A 21,485-nucleotide genomic window follows, 5' to 3' on the forward strand; every position below is an offset into this window, starting at 1 on the left:
TTTGATTGCACTATGAGAGGTACACACCCAGTCCCTGAGGGATGCAGCAGAGGTAAGGGCCCCCCAGGTGCCAGAAGGCCTGGTTACACAGCTCAGAAAAAGTGTTAGAAGCTGCCATGAATGGGGACCTCCAGGCATAGGCGTAGTGCCTGGAGACCTGGCCACAGAGCTCAGAAAAGGAATTAGAAGCTGCCGTGAATGCTATCCTGGGTCCGTCATCTTGGCGGGAGAGACTCCCACTTAGTCTGAGTTTGCACCATAAAGAAGGAGAAGATGCCCCACTCACAGGTCCCCCCGCCGATGGGAGGAAAGGGGGTCCCAACGAGTGACACGCTGACAGATGTGGGTAGATTTGATTTTGGCTGGGGTTGACTGAGAGAAAATTAATAAGCAGCCCAATGAAGTACTATTAACTTTGTGGAGACAGTTGTCTCCAGAGCAGCAATTCCAGAAAATGTCCAAGGGGAAAAAGGACATTGCTGCGTCACCTGGTCCCATCTGGGTGCTTCAGCTTAAAGACTACGTGCTGCAGCCAGACAGGGGTGTAAAGCCTTTTCTGTTTGGTGAGGGAGCTGGCCGAGGTGCCCGGCTTGGGGGAACACCGGATGACGGGAGGCCACATGTGAAATTAGCAATTCACTGGTCCACCACCAACATACAGCAAGTGCTGGTGCTGGTAGACACCAGTGCAGATATATTCTGCGGGTGGATGTTTTACACAGCTTGGCAGCTATGCCATCAATCATGGATTTCATGGACTGTTTGATGATAGAACTGGAACCGTACCACTATGTGGTGGACTTGGCTAATGCATTCTTTTCCAGAAAGCCAGGAACAGTTTACCTTCACGGGAAGGCGACTGTGGACTTTCACAGTGCTGCTGCAGGGCTATACGCAGAGCCTTACCATATGTCATGGTCTCATTAACAATATTATGCTAACCTCTGATTCTCTTGCAGATTTAGAAGTAGCAATGCTCCCCTTTCCTAGAATTAAGATGATGAGGCTGAGACAGCCTTTCTGGCAGCCAAGCAGGCTATTCAGCAGGCACAGGCCCTACTGGTAATTAACCAGGGGCACCTATTTAAACTTGATGTGCATGTGACCACAGATAGTTTTGGCTGGGCCTATAGCAGCACATGGAGAGCTTGAGAATGCCAGCAGGCTTTTCATCCCAAGTATGGAAAGGAGTTGAGCTCCAGTATTCATTGATAGAGAAGCAGTCAGTAACTGCATATGCTGCCCTTCAGGCTCATGAGAGCATGGTAGGACAGGCTACAGTCATCGTGCAGACAACTTACCCGATAGTGGGATGAGTGTGTTCATGGACAACAACCCCCTGGATGGGGAAAGCAGTTAGTAACTGCATATGCTGCCCTTCGGGCTCATGAGAGCATGGCAGGACGGGGACGGGCTACAGTCGTTGTGTGGACAACTTACCCGAGAGCGGGATGGATGAGTTCATGGATAACAACCTCCCGAACTGGGACAGCGCAGACATCCACTTTGGCAAAGTGGGGCGCCTACTTGGAGCAGTGGAGTACGCTGAGCACAAGTCCCTTAGCAGTAGAGTTGCAAGAGATCTTGGGACCTGTAGTCCTAATGCAAGATAAGGCCATGGGGCCTGAGACACCCTTAGACCTTGAACCTTCACCATTTAAGGAAGGGTGTCCCCCTATTCCCAATGGGGTATGTTACACAGATGGGTCTAGCTGAGGTGCTACTGCTGCTTGGACGGCTCTTGTGGTCCAACCTAGTACTGACACCATGTGATTTGAAACCAGGTGTGGACAGAGTGGTCAATGGGCTGAACTTAGAGTAGTATGGATGGTGATCACCAAGGAGGTGACACCTATGGTAATCTGTACCAATAGCTGGGCGGTCTATCGAGGCTTAACCTTGTGGTTAACTACCTGGAAAATACAGAAGTGGCTAGTCGGCCACCGACCCATATGGGGCTAAGCCATGTGGCAAGACCTCTGGGAAATGGGTCATCAGAAAGAGGTAACTATCATCTGTCAGGCCATATGCCTTTGGCCAGCCCTGGCAATGATGAGACAGATGCTTTGGCCAAGGTCTGATGGTTAGAGACAGCACCTACTCGAGATGTGGCCTTGTGGCTACACTGGAAACTGGGGTTAAACTAATGCAACAGGTCAATAAGTGTTGGGGTCTGTTTCTGCCCATGCAAGATATTTGGGAGGCTTGTAAGAAATGCCCAGCATGTGCTCAGGCATACCCTAAACGGAGACCACTACCCAGTGTTACACAACAAGTAATGATACGGCGAGTGCCTTAACCAGGTAGCAAGTAGACAAGATCAGGCCCCGATGGATTTTGTGCCCCCTGGGAGTTTATGGGTCTGTGGTGACACAGCGTGTCCTTACCTACCAGTGGACTAGACTGAATATTGTATTTACGGGTGGCCTTACGTACCTGCCACTGTTCTCCCCAGATGTCCATCCCACATAATGGGGAGGCACTAATTCTCAATTTTTGCCAGTGCAACGAGCCCCCTGGTGGTTCTACCCCTTGGCAATGACTATTCTTAGAGCGGGTGTCATAACTGTAGAAACACAAGTTACTGCTCTTGCAGAGCACACTGCTCGGGCTCTGAATCACACCCGAGTGGCCTGCCTCCTGTTAACAGGTGAGGTTGATCAGATCAGAGAGGTGGTGTGCAAAACTGAATGGCCTCAGACTTAATGACTGCTGTCCAAGGAGGCACCTGTCCTTTTTTAGGAACACAGTGTGGTAACTTTGTCCCTGACAATTGGCAGAACATAACAGCAGCCCTGCAAGGAGTCTCACAGGAGATTAAGGTAGTCAAGAGCCTTGCTGACAACCCCCTGCAGGGTGGGCATCCCTGGGCTCTAGCCTATGCTGAGCCCTAATAGTCAAAAGTAGCATAGCTGGGATCCTAGTAGTGAACTATTGCTCTCTGTGTGGTTGTTGTGGGTTATAGATTCAGGGCTCCAGTCTCTGGGCATGTGTCCCTGCCTGGAGGATGGCCTTGGTGTAGGGGGTACAGTATAAGGGTAATGGCTCTGCTTTAGTCAGGAATAGGCTGAGGTGGCCTTCCAGCACAGCATGACTCAGCAGGTTTGGAGCACAGGTGCACAACTCTGCACATTATGTAACTGTGCCATGTGAGGCACATTAGGTAACCAGGTGTGCTCGTGCTTGGCTCAGAGCCATTATTATCTGTAAAAGGTGTAACTATCCAGCTGATGCTATACATACAGCTTGTGCCCACCGCTTGTGCCCAAGCTCATTCGTGCCCAGAGAGAAAAAGCCACGTCGAAAATCTCTATATGATTCCTTGAGTGTTCTTTCAGCTGCCCGCCACTGGTCCACCAACTCCCCTCAGACCTCAGTTAGAACATGACACTTTAAAATCATCCCTGGCCAGGTGTGGTGGCTCACACCTGTAATCCCAACACTTTGGGAGGCCGAGGCAGGCAGATCATGAGTTCAAGAGGTGGATCACAAGGTTAAGAGATCGAGACCATCCTGGTCAACATGGTGAAACCCTGTCTCTACTAAAAATACAAAAATTAGCTGAGCATGGTGGTGCATGCCTGTAGTCCCAGCTACTCAGGAGAATGAGGCAGGAAAATCGCTGGAACCCGGGAGGTAGAGGTTGCAGTGAGCCAAGATTGTGCCACTGCACTCCAGCCTAGTGACAGAGCTAGACTCCATCTCAAAGAAAAAAAAAAATCATCCCTTTGTGAAAAACAAAGCAAAACCCGAAAAAACACGTCCTTGAATTATCCTAATTGTGCTATTTTCTGTTGTGAGCCTGATCGGTACATTACCCGTTTCTTCTTCAAGCACTCTATTAGATATTCTTCAGAAATCTATATTAATATATGAAATAAGATGGACATAGGTTCTAATACCAGTTCTGGAAGCTAATTATTGGGGAAAGTTCTTTAGCTTCTTTGAGCTTCAATTTCCTTATCTGTACTATGGATGTCTGATAGTTATTGTAAGGATTAAATGAGATGATGTATATAAAATTACTGGCATGTTATCTGTGGTAGACCCGAATATGCTGCACTATATCCCTCTTCAAGGAGGACTCGTTGCCCTAATTGATGGGGGTGTTGCCAGCAGACAAATTCTAGCTGTCATCTCCTTTAGGATTTGCCCTAGTTGTTTAGCGAGCTGCCTTACCCAAGGCCTTGCCCTTCTTGGAGCAGCCCGTGTGAGGTGACTGAGCAAGGCATGGGTATAAAAGTTTGGCCATTTTGGCCCACTGTGGGAAACACTGATGGTTTATGTATGTTCCAGAGGTCCCCATGGATTGGCTGAAGCTTTGTCAGACCTGTATAGCTTTTGGGCTTTCCCTCTGTTCAGTGTTTCTTCCTTCTAAGGAATTGGTGCCAGGAGTAGCCCAAAAATGCAGGTGGTAAGATGGGATTTTAAACCTGGATCACTCACCACATTGTTGGCCATAGGGACCTCATCACTGGTAACAGAAGGAGCAGAGACAACACCTGGCACAAGATGGAGGTCCGATTGTTAAAACTTTTACCAGTGGCTGGGTGCGGTGGTTCACACTTGTAATCCCAGCACTTTGGGAGGCCTAGGCAGGTGGTTCACCTGAGGTCACGAGTTCGAGACCAGCGTGACCAACATGGTGAAATTCTTTCTGTACTAAAAATAGAAAAACTAACTGGGCATGGTGGTGGTGCATGCCTGTAATCCCAGCTACTCAGGGGGCTGAGGCAGGAAAATCGCTTGAACCCAGGAGGCAGAAGTTGCAGTGAGCTGAGATCACGCGACTGCACTCCAGCCTGGGCGGCAGAGTGAGACTCCGTCTCAAGAGAAAAAAAAAACAAAAACCTCTTACCCTTGATGAATTAGGGTTGTATAGACATGGAGGGGAATTCACTAGCTGGTTCAATGTATTCAGCATTTGGGAGGTATAGGAGAAACAGTAACTATTTCTATTGTGGAAATTGAGTGACTATAATGGAATTAAGTGACTATTGCTAAATTCATGGATATGTTAGAAAAAGGCAGTAAAAAGCTGCAGGCATTTAACAGGCAATGAAAGCCAAATGTGAAAGCTTACAAAGAGGCTTTCATTTCCTACAGCAAGAAGGCAGAAAAAGCTGAAGACCTGAGCTGGGAATCAATACAGCCGCCAAGCTCCAGAGAAAATTAAATGACCACGATAGGTCCAATACGCTAAGGTTAGTAGAACTCTGGCACTTAGGATGGGGACATGTGGGTATATTTTGAACTCCCAGACTCCTCTAAATCCTCTGAGCATTCAGAAGTAGTGCGCTTCTCCTCTTAAGAGCTAGCACCCCCACCTCCCTCGCTTGTTCAAAGGCAATGCAGAGAACTCAGACCCTCAAGATAAAATGTGCCTCCCTCATGTTGTGCCAAACCCCTATCAACTCCAGTGGGGATGGCACCAGGTTCAAGAGGCTGAAAAAGAGACCCGGAGCCAGCAAATGAGACATAGGGTTTTACTGGGGGCTTACATACAGGGGAGAGTCCAGCAGCGGCGGGCTGGACAAGAGAACAGGTCCAGTAGTGGTACACTGGGCAGGAGAATTGCAGCTGCTTGCAAAAGGCCTGCAGTTTCCATAGCATGTTCACTTAGTACCCTGCCCCTAACAACCTCCACCTGACAACCTTCATTTACCCCAAAACCCAATGCTTTGATCCCCTGTATGGCCCATGTTCCACGGGATGCACCAGAGGCTCAAATGTTCCTCATTGACAAGAAACGAGTCTGTGGTTTGGCCACTTCCCAATTCCCTAGCTCAGAACACACATTCAGGTGTGTTTGCCATACAGGGTCATTCTCAGGGTATGCTTAAGTTATTGCTATCAGGTGTTCTTACCATACACCTCAGGATCTGCCCCACCTCTGTTCCTAACCACAAGGACTGTAACTAGAGTTAAGTCATGGGCTGGGCCACAGTGGCTCATGCCCATAATCCCAGAGCTTTGGGAGGCAGAGGCAGGAGAATTGCTTGAGGCCAGGGGTTTGAGACCAGCCTGGACAACATAATGAGACCTTCATCTCTGCAAAAAATAAAATAAAATTACGTGAGCATGGTGATGCACCTCTGTAGCCCTAACTACTTGAGAGGCTGAGGTGGAAGGATCCCTTGAGCCCAGGAGTTTGAGGCTGGAGTTATTATTGCACCACTGCACTCCAGCCTGTGTGACAAAGACCTGATCTCTTTAAAAACAAATAAAAAACCCAGAAATCGGCTGGGTGCGGTGGCTCACACCTGTAATCCCAGCACTTTGGGAGGCCGAGGCGGGCGGATCACAAGTTCAGGAGATCGAGACCATCCTGCCTAACATGGTGAAACCCTGTCTCTACTAAAAATACAAAAAATTAGCCAGGCGCGGTGGTGGGTGGCAGGCTGAGGCAGGAGAGGGTGAACCAGGAGGGATTACGATGAGATGTCCACTGACTCACCCGTCTCAAAAAAAAAAAAAAAAAAACCCAGAAATTTATTTTCACACAGTTCTGTTGGTCAGAAATCTGAAATCATTTTCACTCAGCCAAAATTAAGGTGTCAGGGCAAGGTCACATGTAATGCGTGTGATTACATTTAGGGCCCACCCAGGATAATTTCCTCACTGCAAGATCCTTAATTACGCCTGCAAAGACGCTGTTTCCATATAAAATAACATTTACAGGTTTCAAGGATTGGGATCTAACATCTTTAGCGGCTACTAGTCAACCTACTACAGGGGCAAATCTGGGTTTTCCTTCTCTCTTGTCTCAACAAGGAAGTGTGGTCTTTGGAAAGGAGTAAGGAGACAAGAGACTTTGTTTGCATAGTGACACAATGAAGAAGTTGTGTTTTGGGTGGTAGGTATTTATTTATTTATTTATTTATTTAGAAATAGAGTTTCGTGGCCTGGCGTGGTGGTTCACGCCTGTAATCCCAGCACTTTGGGAGGCCAAGGTGGGTGGATCAGGAGGTCAGGAAATTGAGACCATCCTGGCTAACACGGTGAAACCCCATCTCTACTAAAAATACAAAAAATTAGCCGGGCGTGGTGGCGGGTGCCTGTAGTCCCAGCTACTCGGGAGGCTGAGGCAGGAGAATGGCATGAACCTGGGAGGCGGCGCTTGCAGTGAGCCGAGATGGTGCCACTGCACTCCAGCCTGGGCGACAGAGCGAGACTCCGTCTCAAAACAAAACAAAAAAACGAAATGGAGTTTCACTATTTCATCCAGGCTGGAGTGAAGTCACGCCATCTCAGCTCACTGCAACCTCTTTCTCCCGGGTTCAAGCGATTCTTAGGCCTCAGCCTCCCAAGTAGCTGGGATTACAAGTATGCACCACCGGGCGGGCGCGGTGGCTCACACTTGTAATCCCAGCACTTTGGGAGGCTGAGGCGGGCGGATCACGAGGTCAGGAGATCGAGACCACGGTGAAACCCCGTCTCTACTAAAAATACAAAAAATTAGCCGGGCGTGGTGGCAGGCGCCTGTAGTCCCAGCTACTCTGAGAGGCTGAGGCAGGAGAATGGCGTGAACCCGGGAGGCGGAGCTTGCAGTGAGCCGAGATTGCGCCACTGCACTCCAGCCTGGGCGACAGAGCGAGACTCCGTCTCAAAAAAAAAAAAAAAAAAAGAAAACAAGTATGCACAACCATGCCTGGCTAATTTTTGTATTTTTAGTAGGGACAGGGTTTCTCCATGTTGGCCAGGCTGGTCTTGAACTTCTGACCTCAGGTGATCTGCCCGCTTCAGCCTCCCAAAGTGCTGGGATTACAGGTGTGAGCCACCACACCTGGCCAGTAGTTAATATTTTAAAAGAAGATTTGGTTTGTCATGTGATGTTTCATTCTGCAGGAGCTGAAGGACACAAGAGTCTCCAAATGATGTGTAACTTTTCAAAGATCTCATGCTTCCTCTTCCATGATGAGGGAGTTCTACAAGGAGGCAGAAGTTTAAAGAGACCAAGAAAATGGTTAGGGAGAAGAGGGAGGGAGACCAAAGAGAGGCAGAGAGAGAGAAAATGCCAATGCTCAAATGTTTCCTGGGACTGATCTGCATTCACACACCCTCCCGGTTGATCTAGGCATTGTGTTTATTCTTCCCAGGTGATGGAGAGGTATTCCTGTGGGTGACTGTAATTACAGGCTATAGGAGGTAGGGTACAGATAGTTAGATATTGTTAAAATCAGCTCTGTCCATTCAGCAGAGGGGATAGTTCACACATACTAATATTTCACATACCAGAGACTTCACTAGATGTTGGGGCTTAAGCTAGGCTGTGTAGGCTGAGAAGTATTCAGACAAGTTATGAGAAGAGTGTTCAGGCAGGGCCAGTGGCAGAGGTAAGGAAAATCAACCGGGCGCCGTGGCTCACACCTGTAATCACAACACTTTGGGAGGCCGAGGTGGGCAGATCACCTGAGGTCAAGAGTTCGAGACCAGCCTGGCCAATGTGGCAAAACCATCTTTACTAAAAATACAAAAATTAGCCAGGCACTGTGGCAGGTGCCTGTAATCCCAGATACCTGGGAGGCTGAGGCAGGAGAATTGCTTGAGCCCTGGAGGCAGAGGTTGCAGTGAGCTGAGAATGCACCACTGCACTCCAGCCTGGGCGACAGAATGAGACTCCGTTTCAAAAAAGAAGTAAGGAATATCAGAGGTACTAGGACTCTTGGAGAAAGACATTTCTAGAGCATAGGACTCTTGGATGGCAGTGCACTAATCTACCCTTTCAGCCTGATAACCCAGCCCCAAGCACTATTAGACACATTACTTAAGGAAGTAGTTAATAACTCCACACAGCATTTCAACTTGGTGGGTCAGTCTTTTTTTTTTTTTTTTTTTTTTTTTTTTTAATTTTTTGAGATGGAGTCTCGCTCTGTCGCCCAGGCTGGAGTGCAGTGGCGCAATCTCGGCTCACTGCAAGCTCCGCCTCCCGGGTTCACGCCATTCTCCTGCCTCAGCCTCTCCGAGTAGCTGGGACTACAGGCGCCTGCCACCACGCCCGGCTAATTTTTTGTATTTTTAATAGAGACGGGGTTTCACCGTGGTCTCGATCTCCTGACCTCGTGATCCGCCCTTCGTGGTCTCGATCTCCTGACCTCGTGATCCGCCCGCCTTGGCCTCCCAAAGTGCTGGGATTACAAGCGTGAGCCACCGCGCCCGGCCAGGTGGGTCAGTCTTAAGTGTGAATTTTGTTTTTCTTCACCGACTCTAACACAGTTATTGTCTTTTTGGTCCAATATTATCAAGTTTCATTACCTTATTAATAGCAGACTTTTTTTCATTTTTAAATAAATGAAGCATATGTGGAATTCTAAAGAACTCAGCTCATTTATTTCCTTTGAAAAATCTTACTCCTGCACCAACAAACATCATTATAATGCACCCAGCCAATTTCATTTCAGAACAAGTTGGTACATTACTTGAGTATTGATCACTTGCTTTGTCATCTTATTAGTTAATTATTATTATGGTTACAGGTTCCTCAGACTTCAGGCTTGGTGATATTTTCTTTCTTCTGGATCAGCACATGGAGTACAGCGCACGGCCCATAATGGGCCATTAATAAGTGTTAATTGACATTTCATACCTGAGTTGGGCCAAAACATCAAATTCTTTATGTCAAGGTACAGTTTTAACCTAAATGTAATAATAATAATATAATAAACCTTAACTTTAGCCTCAAAGTCATTAAAAATCTAACATTTTGGAACACTCATTTGTAGCTTAATTTTTTTTGTAAAAAATGCCATTGTCAGAGGCGTGTGAACCAGAGCAACTCCATCTTAAATAGGGGCTGGGTAAAATAAAGCTGAGACCTACTGGGCTGCATTCCCAGACTGTTAGGCATTCTAAGTCACAGAATGAGATAGGAGGTCGGCACAAGATACAGGTCATAAAGACCTTGCTAATAAGACAGGTTGCAGTAAAGAAGCCAGCCCAAACCCACGAAAACCAAGATGGCAACAAGAGTAACCTCTGGTTGTCCTCACTGCTACACTCCCAACAGCGCCGTCACAGTTTATAAATGCCCTTGGCAACATCAGGAAGTTACCCTATATGGTCTAAAAAGGGAAGGTATGAATAATCCACCCCTTGTTTAGCATATAAGCAAAAAATAATAATAAAAATGGGCAACCAGCAGCGCTTGGGGCTTCTCTGTCTATAAAGTAGCCATTCTTTATTCCTTTACTTTCCTAACAAACTTGCTTTTACTTTATAAACTCACCCTGAATTATTTCTTGCTCGAGATCCAAGAACCCTCTCTTGGGGTCTGGATTGGGACCCCTTTCCTGTAACATAATGACTCATTTTGTTTGTAATATAGGCAAAATTATAGAATACTGGAATTGTGAGGAATTTTAGGGATAATCTAGCCTAAAGCTCTCATTTCATACCAGGGGAAACTGAGGACCAAAGACATAAAGTAAAAGTTGGGTGTGGTGGGTCAGATCTGTAATCCAGGCTTGAGGCCACAAGACCAGCCTAGGCAACAGAACCTGTCTCTTAAAGAAAATTTTTTTAAAATTTTAATTAGCCAGACCTGGTAGCATGACTGCAGTGCCAGCTACTTGGGAGGCTGAGGTAGGGGGATCACTTGATATCGGGAGATTGAGGCTGCAGTGAGCTGCGATCATGCCACTGCACTCCAGCCTGGGTGACAGAGGAGACTCTGACTCAAAAAAAAAAAAAAAAAAAAAAGTGACCTGCCCAGGGTCATACAATGGGGATCTGAGCTGGAGGAAGGGGCAGGTCAGCTGAGCAGCTGACCAAGACCCATGCCAAAACATCCCCCGGTACCAAAGTATTGCTAGAAATTTAACAAGGTGGGCAAAATTGTGTATATCAGAACTCCTCTGGGACAGAGTACTGTAGTTGTTGTAAGGAATACTTTGATGAATAATGTAAGATGAGAATGAACAGCAATGAATGTTCACTCAGCAGCTTCCTAAGGAGACTGGGTTGGATAAACAAACAGCTTTTGTTTTGCAGAATGGAGTATGCAAGTTTGAGTCCAGGCTGAATTGCCCTGGAAAATAAAGGTGAGGGTTAGTTCTGCTGCCTCTGGTGCTCCTTCCAGCCCTTCCCCTTCATGGCATTCAACTGTCCTCTAACTCATGGTTGAACAACAGTTAAAGAAAGCTGATTTGATGTAAGTGTGCTAGTGTCTCTTTGCTACACCTTTTACAGCTAAGAGCTGAGCCCAAACCCTGAGAAGCTGGGGCTAGGACTTGCAAACCACACTTTGCCTTTGCCAGCCTTGCCCCCTGTTAGACTCTGATGTAAAGGGCCCTAGAGAAAGCTGGAACACTGGAGGAGGGAGAGGGAATCTGTTGCTTCTGTTTGCTTCCTGTCCTGTCAGCAACCCCCAGCAAAGGCCATTCACCTTGACAGCAGCAGTTGGTGCCAGTTTCCAGATTTAGGAAGGCTCTCTGAGAACATGCCCAGATGCAAAGCTTCTAGGTTTTGACAACCGTATCCTCTTCCCTTTATTCCCCCACCCCTGGGGGAGGTAGCTGCTCATAGTAATTCTCTCTGTTTTCTCCTTACTCTCTTTTTTCAGTCCTCTAGTGCCTATTTAACTAATTCCCTATATTACATTCTCTCTATTAAAGTGTCTGGAGTGAATTCTGTTTCTGAAGGGACTCAACTGCTGAAAGGTGCCATTAACTTGCTCGGGGTTCCTCCAAGTCAATCCAATCCTAAATGGGAATAATAATAGCTATCGGCTGGGCGCAGTGGCTCACGCTTGTAATCCCAGCACTTTGGGAGGCCGAGGCGGGCGGATCACGAGGTCAGGAGATCGAGACCACGGTGAAACCCCGTCTCTACTAAAAATACAAAAAATTAGCCGGGCGTGGTGGCGGGCGCCTGTAGTCCCAGCTACTCGGAGAGGCTGAGGCAGGAGAATGGCGTGAACCCGGGAGGCGGAGCTTGCAGTGAGCCGAGATTGCGCCACTGCACTCCAGCCTGGGCGACAGAGCGAGACTCTGTCTCAAAAAAAATAAATTAATAAAAATAAAAAAATAATAGCTATCATTTATTTGAGGACCTACTATGTGCTCAGCACTTAAATAAATTCTGTCATTTAATCCTCAAAACAACTCTGGGGTGTATTACAGCCATTTTAACAGATGACAAACTGAGGCTCAGAGAGGTTTAAATAGGTTATTTATGGTTACCAAGCTTGTTAGTGATAGAGTGGAAATTCATACTTGCATTGTCTGACTGCCAAACCTATGCTATTTTTTAATTTAATTTTTAAATATACTTTTTGATATGGTTTGGCTGTGTCCTGCTCCAGATCTCACCTTGACTTGTAATAGTCTCCACATGTCAAAGGTGGGGCCAGGTGGAGATACTTAATCATGGGCGCGGTTTCCCCCATACTGTTCTTGTGGTAGTAAGTCTTCCAAGATCTGGTGGTTTCATAAATGGGAGTTCCCCTACACAAGCCCTCTTGCCTGCCACCATGTTAGACGTGTCTTTGCTCCTTTACCATCTGCTGTGATTGTGAGGCCTCCCCAGCCATGTGAAACTGTGAGTCCATTAAACCTCTTTTTCTTTATAAATTACCCAGTCTCCAGTATGTCTTTATTAGCAGCATGAGAACAGACCAATATACTTTTTTTAATTAGAAGAGTATTGTGTATTCTTTATAATAAGTCAAACAATAAAAAATTAACATATAAAATACATGTTAATTTCTCCCTTCTTCCCTGTAATACCTTCACCACTCCCTTATCACCATTCCCCAGCCCACGCCCCAGTTAACCAGTATTAACACCATATTGTGTCATACTTTTTTTCACTAATACAAAAATATAAGCATACGAAGAGCTTATTTTTCCTTTATTTAATTTAATTTATTTTATTTCTTTTAGAGACCAGGTCTTGCTATGTTGCCCATGCTGGCTTCAAACTACCAGGCTCAAGGGATCCTTCTACCTTAGCCTTCCCAACAGCAGAAACTACAGGCATGCAACACCACACCTGGCTGTTTTCTCTTTCGTAAAACAAAAACAAGGGCATGCAATATACATTACTGTGCAACCTGCTTTTTCACGTAACAGTATTTCATTGTCATTCCTCCTGGTTGGTACTATAACTGAAACCACATTCAGCTGCTCGCTGCTCAAAAGCCAAACAGGAGTCACGAGGGTTGGTGGGAGGAAAAGCAGGTTTAAAGGAGAGCCAGCAGACCGAAACAATGGAGAACTAGCATACGAAAGTGTTAGTTTATACATTTTTATAATTTACCATAGGGTTTTTAAAGAGAAGTTTGGTATGGGAGACATGGGGGAGTGCAGCAGAGTGCAGCTCTGGGTCTTTGTTCTGATGGCTATCTTGGGTCATTGTCTCTCTGGAGGTCTGCTTGGCATTATCCTGACTTTGGTCTGATGGTGGTGACCTAATTGTTCTGACTCCCCCTAAGTGGGAGGATTCCTTAGGGAGGATTCCACAGGGGCTTCCTGCATGGTTTGTTTCAAGATTAGCCTCTGGAATTTCTTTTTTCTTTTTTTTTTTTTTTGAGACAGAGTCTCACTCTGTCACCCAGGCTGGAGTACAATGGCGTGGTCTCGGCTCACTGCAACCTCCGCCTCCTGGATTCAAGCAATTCTCCTGCCTCAGAAGCCTCCCAAGTAGCTGGGACTACAGGTGCCCTCCACCACACTCGGCTAATTTTTGTATTTTTAGTAGAGACAGGGTTTCACTATGTTGGCCAGGCTGGTCTTGAACGCCTGACCTTGTGATCCACCTGCCTCGGCCTCCCAAAATGCTGGGATTACAGGCGTGAGCCACCGCGCCCAGCCAGCCTCTGGAATTTCTTAAGCAACAACATAATTAGATAAGCATACATTGCCAGAGAGAAGTGTCTAGACGGGGAAGGAATAATTAGGTGAGAGGGGAGGGAAGGAAGAAAAAGAAAATGTGTGATTTTTAAAACTGAGGTCCCTGGTTACAGTACATATAGATTTAACTGGTTTCATAAATAGATCATATTCCATAATAGAATATAAATATATACAAATATAATTCAATCATTTATCTGCTCTTGGACCTTCAGGTTATTTCTTTTTTTCTTTTTTTGCTACTGTAAGCAGTGTTCCCATAAACATTCTTTTTTTTTTTTTTTTTTGGGCAGGGTCTCACTCTGTCGCCCAAGCTGTAGTGCAGTGGAGCGATCTAGGTTCACTACAGCCTCTGCCTCCTGGACTCAAGAGATCCTCCTACCTCAACCTCCTGAGTAGCTGGTACTACAGGTACACAACACCACACTGGCTAATTTTTTAAAACTTTTATTTTTTTGTAGAGATGAGATCTCACTGTGCTGCCCAGGCTGGTCTCGAACTCCTGGACTCGGAGTGATCCCCTGGACTCGGCCTCCCAAAGTGCTGGGATTATAGGCATGAGCCACCTTGCCTGGCCTCATAAACATTTTTGTACATATAGTTTTAGGTAATGATACTTTCGTTCCAACAAAATAGTCTAAAAGAGCGATGCATGGGCCAAAAAGTATATACATTTAAAAATTTTCTTCCAGAATACTTTCCAAACAGATTATGGTACAATGTAATACCTTCACCAGCAATGTGTAATGATGTCCATTTCCTTACTTTGTAATGATGGAGCTCAGGACATGCTACCCAAACAACATCAGAAGCAGGAAAATCACTCACGCCTTCCTCCTGCCTTATTCTCCTGAAGCAAGTCCTAAAACCTTGGAGGGCTGTTCTGACCTTCCCTGCAGCAGGTCATAAGACCCTCATTTGAGAAGTGCCCTCCCTGCACCCAGAGGAAAGGAGCCTCCTTATCTCTGAAGACAAAGGATCATGGAGGAGAATCTGAACAAGCAGACCTTGCTAAGTTCCCCTCAATTTATTACCATTAGATCATACTTTTTAATATAACCAAACTTCTCCACAGCTTTCCACTTCTTCATCAAAACTAGCATTAAAAATACCTAGGTTTACTAACTTCTTTGATGGGTACGTGGGTTTACCCATTTCTTCAGATTTTTCTGAAGGCTCCTATGTCACATAAAATTTATATTCGATGAATGTATATGCTTTTCTCTTATTAATCTGTCTACTGTTTTAGAGACCTCAGCCATGAACCTAAGATGGGAAGGAAAAACATTTCTTTTCCCTTACATTGACAAGAGCTGGATGTTCTCAATATTTCAATTTGTGTCAGACTTATTATTGAAAAACTGTATCCTATTTTTAAAAAATTTTCATTTCTCTGATAACTAGTGAGTTTTAGTTGCTTTTCATATGTTTATTGTCCATCTGCATTTCCTCTTCTGTGAATTGCGTGTTCAAATCATTTGCCTTTTTCTCTGTGGGTTGTTTGTGTTGTGTAGATTCCACATTGCAACTTAAGTGGTCAGTGAAAGAATGAGAACTACAACTCAGTCTTCCAACTCCCAGTCCAGGAATTTCTCTACTCTGGCCTCTTCCTGAACTATAATGTGTTTTTGTTGTTGTGCTATATATTTGTTTTATTGTATTTATGCCTACTATTCTGTAATGTAGATATAACTAGTTTGTTGAACAAGCTAGAGTCATACTCTTGCAGGCAGGAAACCTTATTTTTTTCCCACCAGTTTCTCTAAAATTCAATTTGCCAAATAGGGCTTCCCTTGCCACTTGATGAAATCTTGGGAAGATCTCATAGGGGTGTTTTGGTTGTTGGTTTTTTTCTTTTGGTCCTCAGAGAATGAAAGTTCTCTAGTCTCTTGTAAGATGTTTCCTTCCCATTTTAGGTTTATGATCGAGGCCTCTAAAACAGAAGACAGATTAACAAGCAAAAAGCATAACACATTTAGGTTGGGCACAGTGGTTCATGCCTGTAATCCCAACACTCTGGGAGGCCGAGGTGGGCAGATCTTTTGAGGTCAGGAGTTCGAGACCAGCCTGGACAACATGGTGAAACCCTGTCTCTACTAAAAATACAAAAATTAGCTGGGCGTGGTAGCACGCACCTGTAATCCCAGCTACTTGGGAGACTGAGGCAGGAGAATTGCTTGAGCCTGGCAGAGGCAGAGGTTGCAGTGAGCCGAGATCAGGCCAGTGCACTCCAGCCTGAGTGACAGAGCGAGACTCTGTCAGGAAAGGAAAGGAAAGGAGAGGGGAGGGGAGGGGAGGGGAGGGGGCATACACACATTTATTGAATATAAATTTTAGGTGACACAGGAGCCTTCATAAGGAACTGAAGACCCAAAGAAATTGATAAACCTGTGTATTTTTTTATGCTGGTTTTGACAAAGAAGTGGATAGCTGTGGAGAAGTGTTACTATATAAAAAAGTATGATCTAATGGTAATAAACTGAGGGAAACTTAGTTTGCCAGGTGCAGTGGCTCATGCCTATAATCCTAGCACTTGGGAGGACAAGGTGGAAGGGTTGCATTAGCCCAAGAATTTAAGACCAGCCTGGGTAACATAGGGAGACCTGGTTCCTAAAAAAATTTTTTAAATTAGCCATGTGTGGTGGCTCATGCCTGTAGTTCCAGCTGCTCAGGAAGCTGAAGTGGGAGGATCGCTTGAGCCCAGGAGGTCGAATCTGCAGTGAACTGGTATCACACCACTGCATTCCAGCCTGGGCGACAGAAAAAGAAAGAGAGAAAAAAAAAAAAAGCTCACCGGCCATGATGGCTCATGCCTGTAATCCCAGCACTTTGGGAGGCCGAGGCAGGTGGATCCCCTGAGGTCAGGAGTTCGAGACCAGCCTAGCCAACATTATGAAACCCTGTCTCTACTAAAATAATACGAAAAAAATAGCTGGGTGTGATGGCGGGTGCCTGTAATCCCAGCTACTTGGGAGGCTGAGGCAGGAGAATCACTTGAACCCGGGAGGCAGAGGTTGCATTGAGCTGAGATTGCAACATTGCACTCCAGCCTGGATCACCTAGCCCTGATCTAGCCCTGTGTGATATCAGATCTCCAAGCACGTGGAAGTTGATTTGTCCCCTCCCGAAACTGAAAGGAAGCCTGCAGCGGTAGAGCAGGTGTACAAGGCTTATTTCTTGCTCCCTCACCTCCTCCCTATTCCATAGCACCTGTTTCTGACACCCTCCAGACAGGGTGGATTCAGGTTTTGTGGGGGCTGAAGCTTCCAGAATTTGGGCAGCCTCCTTTATATTAGACAGAATTCTAAGATTATTACCCCCTCCCTCAATGACCTTTGCACTTGTATAATCTCCCCTTTGAGTGTAGGTGGAACCTGTGAATCTGGTGACATCACTGCTGTCATTCTGTTAAGTGGCAAGAGAGATTATCTTGGGTGGGCCTGACCTAATGAGGGAAGCTCTTTAAAAGAAGATAATTTTCAGCCAGGTGCGGTGGCTCATGCCTGTAATCCCAGCACTTTGGGAGGCCAAGGTGGGCAGATTACGAAGTCAGGAGATCAAGACCATCCTGGCTAACACATGAAACCCCGTCTCTACTAAAAATACAAAAAAAAAAAAAAAATTTAGCTGGGCGTGGTGGTGGGCACCTGTAGTCCCAGCTACTCGGGAGGCTGAGGCAGGAGAATGGCATGAACCCAGGAGGCGGAGCTTGCAGTGAGCCGAGATCGCGCCACTGCACTGCAGCCTGGGAGACAGAGCAAGACTCTGTCTCAAAAAAGCAAAACAAACAAAAAAAAAGAAGATAATTTTCTCCATCTGGCTGCAAAAGAGGAAGCCAGAGAGATGCACTGTGGCTGGTCTGGAAGAAAGCAACATCTGTGCTGTGAACTGCATATGGGGGTGTGTTAGTCTGCTAGGGTGCCATAACTAAATACCATGGACTGAGTAGCTTAAAACAGCAGCAATTTATTTTCTCACAGATCTGGAGGCTGGAAAGTCCAAGATCAGGGTGCCAGCATGGTCAGTTTCTGGGGAAGTCTCACTTCTTGGCTTGTAGTTGGCCACCTTCTTGCTGTGTCCTCACGTGGCCTTTCCTCAGTGTGTGCAGGCAGAGAGAGAGAGTGAGCTCTGGTGTCTCTTCTTATAAGAACAGTAAACCTATTGGGTCAGGATCTCACCCTTGTGACATCATTTAACCTTAATTACCTTCCAAAGGCCCCACCTCCAAACTGTCAGATTGAGGTTAGGGCTTCAACATGTGAATTTTAGGGGAACACAATCATTCAGTCCATAACAGAGGGGCATGTGACAAAGTACTTTGAATGGCCTGTAGGAGCTGAGAGTGGTCCCTGGCTGATAACCAGCAGGACAATGGGAACCTCAGTCCTACAACCGTAAGGAACTGCATTCTGCCAATAACCAGTGAGCCTGAAGGAGAACCCTGAGCCCCATACATGACCAGCACTTTCAGTCCAGCCTGCTGAGATCCTGAGCAGAGACTTGAGTCATGTCCTACCTAGACTTCTGGTATACAGAAACAGAAATAATAAATTTGTAATAAGTGGCTAAGTTTGTGATAATTGTTTATGCATCAGTATAAAATGTTTATTATCAATACAAAAATAATATAAATGTTATAATACATATTTTAAGGAAAAAAATACAAAATTACAAATACAAAATTTGTGAGACTAAAGAAGTCTGTAAGTGAGGGGCCCTGAAACTTAAGCTTCATTAGTTTCAAGGTAAGTCTATCTCTGCCTCCAAGAAGGAGAGAAGATGAAGGAAAAAGGGTGTCAACTACAATACGATGTTGCTGTTTTGGGCAGGACAGATGCCCAAAACCAATTCTATCTCTTTGAAAGGCTTTAGGGGAACTTTTAAGGGATCCTCCCTTGGAGCCCCCAACTATACTTCCCTTGAGAAGCAAAGCTTCTCCTCTGGCTTGGCTCCTGAACTTTAGCAGTCCATCTTCTCCGTTGGGGTCCCAGTGCCCTCAGTGCAATTCTTTTGAGGACAGACCTCTTTTAGGAAGATCTTAGGTCAGTTCCCTTCTTCCAGGTCTACCTCAGTTCCTAGAAAAAACCTGCTTTTGCCCCATGGCCAGTGGGAGAAGAGTTTGCTCTCAGCCCAACCATCTCTCTCCAGTCCTACAAATTCCATTCAGTCTCTCATATTTAAATTCCTCAAGCATATGCCAAACTCCATATCTTATGATCCCCAAACTTCAAGGTAACATGTCAAGCTCTCTGAGTGGTTTTCTTGAAGTCCCCAGTTTCCTTTGGCTTAAGGAAGGAGGAGAATATGGCTCCCCTCCCCTGTGCACTGATTGTCACCCAGTTATTAACAGAAAGAATAGGGATTCAGGAACCCTGAGCTCTAGTCTAGGTTCTGATACTAACTCACTGTGTGTCCTTGGGAAATGTCCTTTTCTATTTCGGGCCTTGCTTTCCTCCCATTTAAGCTCACTTAAATGAAGATGCAGGACTAGATCCACTCATTTATTCAATAAATGTTTATTGAGTCTCTATTATGTGTCAGGAACTGTCTGGGTATGAGGAATCATCAGAAAACAAACTAGCTGTCTTCTCAGGCCCTACCAGCCCTGACATTCTCTGACGCTTCTCCCCCACCTAGTTCCCACTCACCCCTCAACAGTGAGTGGTCAAGTTCCGGCTGCGATCATGACTGCTTTTCCACCTCAGCAGTGTATAGCCTCTTCTTGCAGGGATATTTATTTATTTATTTATTTATTTATTTATTTATTTATTTATTTATTTCTGACAGCGTCCTGCTCTGTTGGGTGCAGTAATGCGATCAGGGCTCACTACAACCTGGACCTCCTGGGCTCAAGCGATCCTCCTGCTTCAGCCTCCCAAAGTGCTTATAGGTGTGAGCCACCATGCCCAGCCCACAGGGGACCTTTGATGGGACTACGGGTAAGCTTCCTTTGAAGGCAGCATTGCTGTTTTGGTTACTGCCCATCAACCTGGGCTGTCTGGCCTGGAAGTACTGCCTGGACAACGACAATGGAAAGGTTTATTTGCAGAGGCCAGGAAGTCCCCATGACCCCTCTCCATTCACCTCTGAGACAGGAAGCCCCAGGAGGAAAAAACAAAAGATGAAATGCTGGCTGACTTCCCAGCTTCCAAGTGCTCAGCCGCACTCTGGACTGGAGGATCCCTTCTGCCCAGCGGACAGGGACCTCTTTCAGCAGCTCCTTCCTTGTCATTGATCCCCAGGGCTTCAGTTCCCGTCCTGAGGATCCAGAAGGACTTAGGTGACGTAAAAGAGGTATGAAATGAAGATTGAGTCTCTGGGAAAGGATGCATGATGTCTTATCCTAAGCTAAGCCTCCATGTCTGGGAAGTGGGGGGAGGCTGAATGCACAGAGTGGGAAAAATATTCTCAGTGGTTAAGGAAGCAAGTGACTCACCTGCTCTGACCTTCATCCATCCACTCCCATGTCCAGAGTGACTTCAGGGAGGAGGTGGGGTGGAAGAGATTTCCAAGTCTCGACTTTTTTCTTGAGTTGTTTGAGACCTCTTACTTATGATGCCCCTTCCATCCATCACACTTCTCCCAACAGCTTAGCTAACCTGCCTGGAAAAAACAGTCATCAAAAAGCACACAGCATGCTGAGTAGAAAATGAAAAAGCAGGAGGTGCCTCCACTCTTCCAGCAGCTTTTCCACTGGGTTCTGTGCCTGAGGAGTTGCTCCCCCAAGTCCACAGAGTAGCTGGAATTCATTTTCAAAATTCAACTTTAAAAATGGAAGTGGCCGGGCGTGGTGGCTCACGCCTGTAATCCCAGCACTTTGGGAGCTGAGGTGGGCGGATCATCTGAGGAGTTCGAGACCAGCCTGGCCAACATGGTGAAAACCCGTCTCTACAAAAAATACAAAAATTAACCGGGCGTGGTGGCAAGCACCTATAATCCCAGCTACTCAGGAGGCTGCAGCAGGAGAATCGCTTGAATCCGGGAGGCAGAGGTTGCAGTGAGCTGAGATCGTGCGACTACACTCCAGCCTGGGCAACAAGAGTGAAATTCCATCTCAAAACAAAAAACAAAAACAAAAACAAAAAACTGAAGTATAACATTCATAGAAAAGTACATAAATCATACATGTACAGTTCAATAAATTTTGAGAAGTGCACTTCCATGTAACCAACACTCAGGTGGAGAAATAGAACATGACCAGCAGCTCAGAAACTCCTTTGTGCCTCCTTCCAGCCACTTCACCCTGCAAAGCTAAATGCTGTCCTGAACTCTAACGTCAAAAATTAGATTTGCCTGTTTTTGAACTGTTAAGTAGAATCACTTAGTATGTGTTCTTTTGTGTCCAACTTCTTTCACTCATAATAGGTTTGTGATATTCACCTTAGTTGTTGCAGGTATCATTCTCACTGCTGCATAGTATTCCATTGATTGGTTATATCCAATGTCTTTATTCTATCAACTATTGATGGACATTTGGTGTGTTTCCAGTTTGGGGCTATTACAAGTGGTGCTGCTATAGACATTCTTATACATGCTTGTTGATGTAAATAGGGGGGAAATTGCTGGGTCATCTGGCATGTACGTGTTCAGTTTTATAAAATACTACCAAACTGCCAAACTAAAGTGGTTATGTCA

Source organism: Hylobates moloch, unplaced genomic scaffold, assembly GCF_009828535.3.
Source record: "Hylobates moloch isolate HMO894 unplaced genomic scaffold, HMol_V3 SCAFFOLD_11, whole genome shotgun sequence".
Lineage (NCBI taxonomy): Eukaryota > Metazoa > Chordata > Mammalia > Primates > Hylobatidae > Hylobates > Hylobates moloch.